The sequence below is a fragment of the Callionymus lyra genome, unplaced genomic scaffold, assembly GCF_982586985.1.
Source record: "Callionymus lyra unplaced genomic scaffold, fCalLyr1.hap1.1 HAP1_SCAFFOLD_133, whole genome shotgun sequence".
Classification (NCBI taxonomy): Eukaryota; Metazoa; Chordata; class Actinopteri; order Syngnathiformes; family Callionymidae; genus Callionymus; species Callionymus lyra.
The window spans coordinates 77,501-87,182 of NW_028258609.1; the positions used below are offsets into that span (position 1 = coordinate 77,501).

The 9,682-nt window shown below is 59.2% G+C and overlaps 1 non-coding gene across 1 annotated transcript; it reads right to left on the reverse strand.

Annotated features, from left to right (window-relative positions):
• Positions 1-7,385: 7,385 nt before the first annotated feature.
• Positions 7,386-7,504, reverse strand: LOC148058202 (5S ribosomal RNA). The gene has a single exon (XR_015710079.1). It is a non-coding gene; the product is annotated as a 5S ribosomal RNA (ribosomal RNA).
• Between the last annotated feature and the right edge of the window lie 2,178 nt (positions 7,505-9,682).

Here is a 9,682-nt window from a genome sequence, read left to right on the forward strand (position 1 = left end):
CCTTGTCCGATTTTGAGGCACCAGGCTCGGCCACCCTCCGAGCCTTTTCACTCCCTCTCCTGTTATGGTGCCTCCCTATTAACCTCTAGGTGGTTGCGCTCGTGACATCAAAAAGACCACTTTTTGCAGAGCAGTCACACTCGGAAAAAATTTATTTCGTCTGGCAAAAGAACCAGAGTGTTCAGCGGTCATCCACTCCAACCTTGTCCGATTTTGAGGCACCAGGCTCGGCCACCCTCCGAGCCTTTTCACTCCCTCTCCTGTTATGGTGCCTCCCTATTAACCTCTAGGTGGTTGCGCTCGTGACATCAAAAAGACCACTTTTTGCAGAGCAGTCACACTCGGAAAAAATTTCTTTCGTCTGGCAAAAGAACCAGAGTTTTCAGCGGTCATCCACTCCAACCTTGTCCGATTTTGAGGCACCAGGCTCGGCCACCCTCCGAGCCTTTTCACTCCCTCTCCTGTTATGGTGCCTCCCTATTAACCTCTAGGTGGTTGCGCTCGTGACATCAAAAAGACCACTTTTTGCAGAGCAGTCACACTCGGAAAAAATTTCTTTCGTCTGGCAAAAGAACCAGAGTGTTCAGCGGTCATCCACTCCAACCTTGTCCGATTTTGAGGCACCAGGCTCGGCCACCCTCCGAGCCTTTTCACTCCCTCTCCTGTTATGGTGCCTCCCTATTAACCTCTAGGTGGTTGCGCTCGTGACATCAAAAAGACCACTTTTTGCAGAGCAGTCACACTCGGAAAAAATTTATTTCGTCTGGCAAAAGAACCAGAGTTTTCAGCGGTCATCCACTCCAACCTTGTCCGATTTTGAGGCACCAGGCTCGGCCACCCTCCGAGCCTTTTCACTCCCTCTCCTGTTATGGTGCCTCCCTATTAACCTCTAGGTGGTTGCGCTCGTGACATCAAAAAGACCACTTTTTGCAGAGCAGTCACACTCGGAAAAAATTTCTTTCGTCTGGCAAAAGAACCAGAGTTTTCAGCGGTCATCCACTCCAACCTTGTCCGATTTTGAGGCACCAGGCTCGGCCACCCTCCGAGCCTTTTCACTCCCTCTCCTGTTATGGTGCCTCCCTATTAACCTCTAGGTGGTTGCGCTCGTGACATCAAAAAGACCACTTTTTGCAGAGCAGTCACACTCGGAAAAAATTTCTTTCGTCTGGCAAAAGAACCAGAGTGTTCAGCGGTCATCCACTCCAACCTTGTCCGATTTTGAGGCACCAGGCTCGGCCACCCTCCGAGCCTTTTCACTCCCTCTCCTGTTATGGTGCCTCCCTATTAACCTCTAGGTGGTTGCGCTCGTGACATCAAAAAGACCACTTTTTGAGGAGCAGTCACACTCGGAAAAAATTTCTTTCGTCTGGCAAAAGAACCAGAGTTTTCAGCGGTCATCCACTCCAACCTTGTCCGATTTTGAGGCACCAGGCTCGGCCACCGTACGAGCCTTTTCACTCCCTCTCCTGTTATGGTGCCTCCCTATTAACCTCTAGGTGGTTGCGCTCGTGACATCAAAAAGACCACTTTTTGCAGAGCAGTCACACTCGGGAAAAATTTCTTTCGTCTGGCAAAAGAACCAGAGTTTTCAGCGGTCATCCACTCCAACCTTGTCCGACTTTGAGGCACCAGACTCGGCCACCCTCCGAGCCTTTTCACTCCCTCTCCTGTTATGGTGCCTCCCTATTAACCTCTAGGTGGTTGCGCTCGTGACATCAAAAAGACCACTTTTTGCAGAGCAGTCACACTCGGGAAAAATTTCTTTCGTCTGGCAAAAGAACCAGAGTTTTCAGCGGTCATCCACTCCAACCTTGTCCGATTTTGAGGCACCAGGCTCGGCCACCGTCCGAGCCTTTTCACTCCCTCTCCTGTTATGGTGCCTCCCTATTAACCTCTAGGTGGTTGCGCTCGTGACATCAAAAAGACCACTTTTTTCAGAGCAGTCACACTCGGGAAAAATTTCTTTCGTCTGGCAAAAGAACCAGAGTTTTCAGCGGTCATCCACTCCAACCTTGTCCGATTTTGAGGCACCAGGCTCGGCCACCCTCCGAGCCTTTTCACTCCCTCTCCTGTTATGGTGCCTCCCTATTAACCTCTAGGTGGTTGCGCTCGTGACATCAAAAAGACCACTTTTTTCAGAGCAGTCACACTCGGGAAAAATTTCTTTCGTCTGGCAAAAGAACCAGAGTTTTCAGCGGTCATCCACTCCAACCTTGTCCGATTTTGAGGCACCAGGCTCGGCCACCGTCCGAGCCTTTTCACTCCCTCTCCTGTTATGGTGCCTCCCTATTAACCTCTAGGTGGTTGCGCTCGTGACATCAAAAAGACCACTTTTTTCAGAGCAGTCACACTCGGGAAAAATTTCTTTCGTCTGGCAAAAGAACCAGAGTTATCAGCGGTCATCCACTCCAACCTTGTCCGACGTTGAGGCACCGATGTCGGCCAAGTTCTGAGCGTTCCACCGCCGAATGCCACTGGTCCTCAACACAGCGGACTTCCAATCCAACCTTGTCCGACTTTGAGGCACCGAAGTCGGCCTCAGCCCGAGCCTTCCCCCGCCGACCTCACTGGAGCCCGCCATCCAGGGACCGGCGGAGGTCGCCCGCATGACCGCGGCAAAGTGTCTCGAAGTCGGGCACGACCGCTCGAGTCACCCGCCAACCCGGTCCGGGGCACCTCCAGGGACCGGCGGAGGTCGCCCGCATGACCGCGGCAAAGTGTCTCAAAGTCGGGCACGACCGCTCGAGTCACCCGCCAACCCGGTCCGGGGCACCTCCAGGGACCGGCGGAGGACGCCCGCATGACCGCGACAAAGTGTCTCAAAGTCGGGCACGACCGCTCGAGTCACCCGCCAACCCGGTCCGGGGCACCTCCAGGGACCGGCGGAGGACGCCCGCATGACCGCGACAAAGTGTCTCAAAGTCGGGCACGACCGCTCGAGTCACCCGCCAACCCGGTCCGGGGCACCTCCAGGGACCGGCGGAGGACGCCCGCATGACCGCGACAAAGTGTCTCAAAGTCGGGCATGACCGCTCGAGTCACCCGCCAACCCGGTCCGGGGCACCTCCAGGGACCGGCGGAGGACGCCCGCATGACCGCGACAAAGTGTCTCAAAGTCGGGCATGACCGCTCGAGTCACCCGCCAACCCGGTCCGGGGCACCTCCAGGGACCGGCGGAGGACGCCCGCATGACCGCGACAAAGTGTCTCAAAGTCGGGCACGACCGCTCGAGTCACCCGCCAACCCGGTCCGGGGCACCTCCAGGGACCGGCGGAGGACGCCCGCATGACCGCGACAAAGTGTCTCAAAGTCGGGCACGACCGTTCGAGTCACCCGCCAACCCGGTCCGGGGAACCTCCGGGGACCGGCGGAGGTCGCCCGCATGACCGCGGCAAAGTGTCTCAAAGTCGGGCACGACCGCTCGAGTCACCCGCCAACCCGGTCCGGGGCACCTCCAGGGACCGGCGGAGGATGCCCGCATGACCGCGACAAAGTGTCTCAAAGTCGGGCACGACCGCTCGAGTCACCCGCCAACCCGGTCCGGGGCACCTCCAGGGACCGGCGGAGGTCGCCCGCATGACCGCGACAAAGTGTCTCAAAGTCGGGCATGACCGCTCGAGTCACCCGCCAACCCGGTCCGGGGCACCTCCGGGGACCGGCGGAGGACGCCCGCATGACCGCGACAAAGTGTCTCAAAGTCGGGCACGACCGCTCGAGTCACCCGCCAACCCGGTCCGGGGCACCTCCGGGGAGCAGTGGAGGTCGCTCGCATGACCGCGACAAAGTGTCTCAAAGTCGGGCATGACCGCTCGAGTCGCCCGCCATCCCGGTCCGGAGCTCAACACTTTGTCGTTTTTTCCACTCCCTCCCCATTAACCTCTAGGTGGTTGCGCTCGTGACATCAAAAAGACCACTTTTTGAGGAGCAGTCACACTTAGGAAAAATCCGTTTGCGCTCACACCATCCCTCCCCATTAACCTCTAGGTGGTTGCGCTCGTGACATCAAAAAGACCACTTTTTGAGGAGCAGTCACACTTAGGAAAAATCCGTTTGCGCTCACACCATCCCTCCCCATTAACCTCTAGGTGGTTGCGCTCGTGACATCAAAAAGACCACTTTTTGAGGAGCAGTCACACTTAGGAAAAATCCGTTTGCGCTCACACCATCCCTCCCCATTAACCTCTAGGTGGTTGCGCTCGTGACATCAAAAAGACCACTTTTTGAGGAGCAGTCAGACACCGAGGTTTTCTGGATTTATGTCCGTTTTCCTGGTTCTCTGACTCGGGCACCTTGTCACCGACATCCCCCCCTTCCCTGGTTCTATTTTGCCGATACTTTGGTGAGTTTTCTACCCGCAAACCAAGCCCCCCAAGCCCGCCGCCTGGTGGGGGAGCATGCCGCCTGGCCCGGTTCTATTTTAGGTCACTTTGGTGAGTTTTCTACCCGCAAACCAAGCCCCCCAAGCCCGCCGCCTGGTGGGGGAAGAGGCCCCCTGGTCCCGGTTCTATTTTAGGACACTTTGGTGAGTTTTCTACCCGCAAACCAAGCCCCCCAAGCCCGCCGCCTGGTGGGGGAAGATGCCCCCTGGTCCCGGTTCTATTTTAGGACACTTTGGTGAGTTTTCTACCCGCAAACCAAGCCCCCCAAGCCCGCCGCCTGGTGGGGGAACATGCCGCCTAGCCCGGTTCTATTTTAGGTCACTTTGGTGAGTTTTCTACCCGCAAACCAAGCCCCCCAAGCCCGCCGCCTGGTGGGGGAAGAGGCCCCCTGGTCCCGGTTCTATTTTAGGACACTTTGGTGAGTTTTCTACCCGCAAACCAAGCCCCCCAAGCCCGCCGCCTGGTGGGGGAACATGCCGCCTAGCCCGGTTCTATTTTAGGTCACTTTGGTGAGTTTTCTACCCGCAAACCAAGCCCCCCAAGCCCGCCGCCTGGTGGGGGAAGAGGCCCCCTGGTCCCGGTTCTATTTTAGGACACTTTGGTGAGTTTTCTACCCGCAAACCAAGCCCCCCAAGCCCGCCGCCTGGTGGGGGAACATGCCCCCTGGTCCTGGTTCTATTTTAGGACACTTTGGTGAGTTTTCTACCCGCAAACCAAGCCCCCCAAGCCCGCCGCCTGGTGGGGGAACATGCCCCCTGGTCCCGGTTCTATTTTAGGACACTTTGGTGAGTTTTCTACCCGGAAACCAAGCCCCCCAAGCCCGCCACCTGGTGGGGGAAGAGGCCCCCTGGTCCCGGTTCTATTTTAGGACACTTTGGTGAGTTTTCTACCCACACTGCAGGTCCCCAAATGCCGCCATCTGGTGGGGGAACATGCCGCCTGCACCGGTTCTATTTTAAGTCACTTTGGTGAGTTTTCTACCCACACTACGGGTCCCCAAATGCCGCCATCTGGTGGGGGAACATGCCGCCTGCACCGGTTCTATTTTAAGTCACTTTGGTGAGTTTTCTACCCACACTACGGCTCCCCAAATGCCGCCATCTGGTGGGGGAACATGCCGCCTGCACCGGTTCTATTTTAAGTCACTTTGGTGAGTTTTCTACCCACACTACGGGTCCCCAAATGCCGCCATCTGGTGGGGGAACATGCCGCCTGCACCGGTTCTATTTTAAGTCACTTTGGTGAGTTTTCTACCCACACTACGGGTCCCCAAATGCCGCCATCTGGTGGGGGAACATGCCGCCTGCACCGGTTCTATTTTAAGTCACTTTGGTGAGTTTTCTACCCACACTACGGGTCCCCAAATGCCGCCATCTGGTGGGGGAACATGCCGCCTGCACCGGTTCTATTTTAAGTCACTTTGGTGAGTTTTCTACCCACACTACGGGTCCCCAAATGCCGCCATCTGGTGGGGGAACATGCCGCCTGCACCGGTTCTATTTTAAGTCACTTTGGTGAGTTTTCTACCCACACCACGGGTCCCCAAATGCCGCCATCTGGTGGGGGAACATGCCGCCTGCACCGGTTCTATTTTAAGTCACTTTGGTGAGTTTTCTACCCACACCACGGGTCCCCAAATGCCGCCATCTGGTGGGGGAACTGCCGCCTAGTCCCGGTTCTATTTTAGGTCACTTTTCTCACTTTCTGACCCACAAATAATGCCCCAAATGCCGCCGCCTGGTGGGGGGAACTGCCGCCTAGTCCCGGTTCTATTTTAGGTCACTTTTCTCACTTTCTGACCCACAAATAATGCCCCAAATGCCGCCGCCTGGTGGGGGGAACTGCCGCCTAGTCCCGGTTCTATTTTAGGTCACTTTTCTCACTTTTCTACCCACAAATAATGCCCCAAATGCCGCCGCCTGGTGGGGGGAACTGCCGCCTAGTCCCGGTTCTATTTTAGGTCACTTTTCTCACTTTTCTACCCACAAATAATGCCCCAAATGCCGCCGCCTGGTGGGGGGAACTGCCGCCTAGTCCCGGTTCTATTTTAGGTCACTTTTCTCACTTTTCTACCCACAAATAATGCCCCAAATGCCGCCGCCTGGTGGGGGGAACTGCCGCCTAGTCCCGGTTCTATTTTAGGTCACTTTTCTCACTTTCTGACCCACAAATAATGCCCCAAATGCCGCCGCCTGGTGGGGGGAACTGCCGCCTAGTCCCGGTTCTATTTTAGGTCACTTTTCTCACTTTCTGACCCACAAATAATGCCCCAAATGCCGCCGCCTGGTGGGGGGAACTGCCGCCTAGTCCCGGTTCTATTTTAGGTCACTTTTCTCACTTTCTGACCCACAAATAATGCCCCAAATGCCGCCGCCTGGTGGGGGGAACTGCCGCCTAGTCCCGGTTCTATTTTAGGTCACTTTTCTCACTTTCTTACCCACAAATAATGCCCCAAATGCCGCCGCCTGGTGGGGGGAACTGCCGCCTAGTCCCGGTTCTATTTTAGGTCACTTTTCTCACTTTTCTACCCACAAATAATGCCCCAAATGCCGCCGCCTGGTGGGGGGAACTGCCGCCTAGTCCCGGTTCTATTTTAGGTCACTTTTCTCACTTTCTGACCCACAAATGATGCCCCAAATGCCGCCGCCTGGTGGGGGGAACTGCCGCCTAGTCCCGGTTCTATTTTAGGTCACTTTTCTCACTTTCTTACCCACAAATAATGCCCCAAATGCCGCCGCCTGGTGGGGGGAACTGAGGCCTAGTCCCGGTTCTATTTTAGGTCACTTTTCTCACTTTCTTACCCACAAATAATGCCCCAAATGCCGCCGCCTGGTGGGGGGAACTGAGGCCTAGTCCCGGTTCTATTTTAGGTCACTTTTCTCACTTTCTTACCCACAAATAATGCCCCAAATGCCGCCGCCTGGTGGGGGGAACTGCCGCCTAGTCCCGGTTCTATTTTAGGTCACTTTTCTCACTTTTCTACCCACAAATAATGGCAAAAAAAAATGCTTACAGCACCCAGTATTCCCAGGCGGTCTCCCATCCAAGTACTAACTGGGCCCGACCCTGCTTGGCTTCCGAGATCAGACGAGATCGGGCTCATTCAGGGTGGTGTGGCCGTAAGCGAGGGAAGCGCTTGTGAAATGCCCCAAAGTGTTGAAAATGTTCCCCAGGCCCCTGGTTCCCCATCCCCGCAGGAGGAGGCTCCCCAGGCCCCCTGGTGCAGGAGGAGGCTCCCCAGGCCCCTGGTTCCCCATCCCCGCAGGAGGAGGCTCCCCAGGCCCCCTGGTTCCCCATCCCCGCAGGAGGAGGCTCCCCAGGCCCCCTGGTGCAGGAGGAGGCTCCCCAGGCCCCATGGTTCCCCATCACCGCAGGAGGAGGCTCCCCAGGCCCCCTGGTTCCCCATCCCCGCAGGAGGAGGCTCCCCAGGCCCCCTGGTTCTCCATCCCCGCAGGAGGAGGCTCCCCAGGCCCCCTGGTTCTCCATGCCCGCAGGAGGAGGCTCCCCAGGCCCCCTGCTTCTCCATGCCCGCAGGAGGAGGCTCCCCAGGCCCCCTGGTTCTCCATGCCCGCAGGAGGAGGCTCCCCAGGCCCCATGGTTCCCCATCACCGCAGGAGGAGGCTCCCCAGGCCCCCTGGTTCCCCATCCCCGCAGGAGGAGGCTCCCCAGGCCCCCTGGTTCTCCATCCCCGCAGGAGGAGGCTCCCCAGGCCCCCATGTTCTCCATGCCCGCAGGAGGAGGCTCCCCAGGCCCCTTGGTTCTCCATGCCCGCAGGAGGAGGCTCCCCAGGCCCCCTGGTTCTCCATCCCCGCAGGAGGAGGCTCCCCAGGCCCCCTGGTTCCCCATCCCCGCAGGAGTAGGCTCCCCAGGCGCCCTGGTTCTCCATCCCCGCAGGAGGAGGCTCCCCAGGCCCCCTGGTTCTCCATCCCCGCAGGAGGAGGCTCCCCAGGCCCCATGGTTCCCCATCACCGCAGGAGGAGGCTCCCCAGGCCCCCTGGTTCCCCATCCCCGCAGGAGGAGGCTCCCCAGGCCCCCTGGTTCTCCATCCCCGCAGGAGGAGGCTCCCCAGGCCCCCATGTTCTCCATGCCCGCAGGAGGAGGCTCCCCAGGCCCCTTGGTTCTCCATGCCCGCAGGAGGAGGCTCCCCAGGCCCCCTGGTTCTCCATCCCCGCAGGAGGAGGCTCCCCAGGCCCCCTGGTTCCCCATCCCCGCAGGAGGAGGCTCCCCAGGCCCCCTGGTTCTCCATCCCCGCAGGAGGAGGCTCCCCAGGCCCCCATGTTCTCCATGCCCGCAGGAGGAGGCTCCCCAGGCCCCCTGGTTCTCCATGCCCGCAGGAGGAGGCTCCCCAGGCCCCCTGGTTCTCCATCCCCGCAGGAGGAGGCTCCCCAGGCCCCCTGGTTCCCCATCCCCGCAGGAGGAGGCTCCCCAGGCCCCCTGGTTCTCCATGCCCGCAGGAGGAGGCTCCCCAGGCCCCCTGGTTCTCCATCCCCGCAGGAGGAGGCTCCCCAGGCCCCCATGTTCTCCATGCCCGCAGGAGGAGGCTCCCCAGGCCCCTTGGTTCTCCATCCCCGCAGGAGGAGGCTCCCCAGGCCCCTGGTTCCCCATCCCCGCAGGAGGAGGCTCCCCAGGCCCCCTGGTTCTCCATGCCCGCAGGAGGAGGCTCCCCAGGCCCCCTGGTTCTCCATGCCCGCAGGAGGAGGCTCCCCAGGCCCCCTGGTTCTCCATCCCCGCAGGAGGAGGCTCCCCAGGCCCCTGGTTCTCCATGCCCGCAGGAGGAGGCTCCCCAGGCCCCCTGGTTCTCCATGACCGCAGGAGGAGGCTCCCCAGGCCCCCTGGTTCTCCATCCCCGCAGGAGGAGGCTCCCCAGGCCCCCTGGTTCCCCATCCCCGCAGGAGGAGGCTCCCCAGGCCCCCTGGTTCCCCATCCCCGCAGGAGGAGGCTCCCCAGGCCCCCTGGTTCTCCATCCCCGCAGGAGGAGGCCCCCCAGGCCCCTGGTTCCCCATCCCCGCAGGAGGAGGCTCCCCAGGCCCCCTGGTTCTCCATGCCCGCAGGAGGAGGCTCCCCAGGCCCCTGGTTGGGAGAGGGGGAAAAAGAGCAAAGTGTTTAAAAATGCCCCAAAGTGTTGAAAATGTTCCCCAGGCCCCTGGTTCCCCATCCCCGCAGGAGGAGGCTCCCCAGGCCCCCTGGTTGGGAGAGGGGGAAAAAGAGCAAAGTGTTTAAAAATGCCCCAAAGTGTTGAAAATGTTCCCCAGGCCCCTGGTTCCCCATCCCCGCAGGAGGAGGCTCCCCAGGCCCCCTGGTTG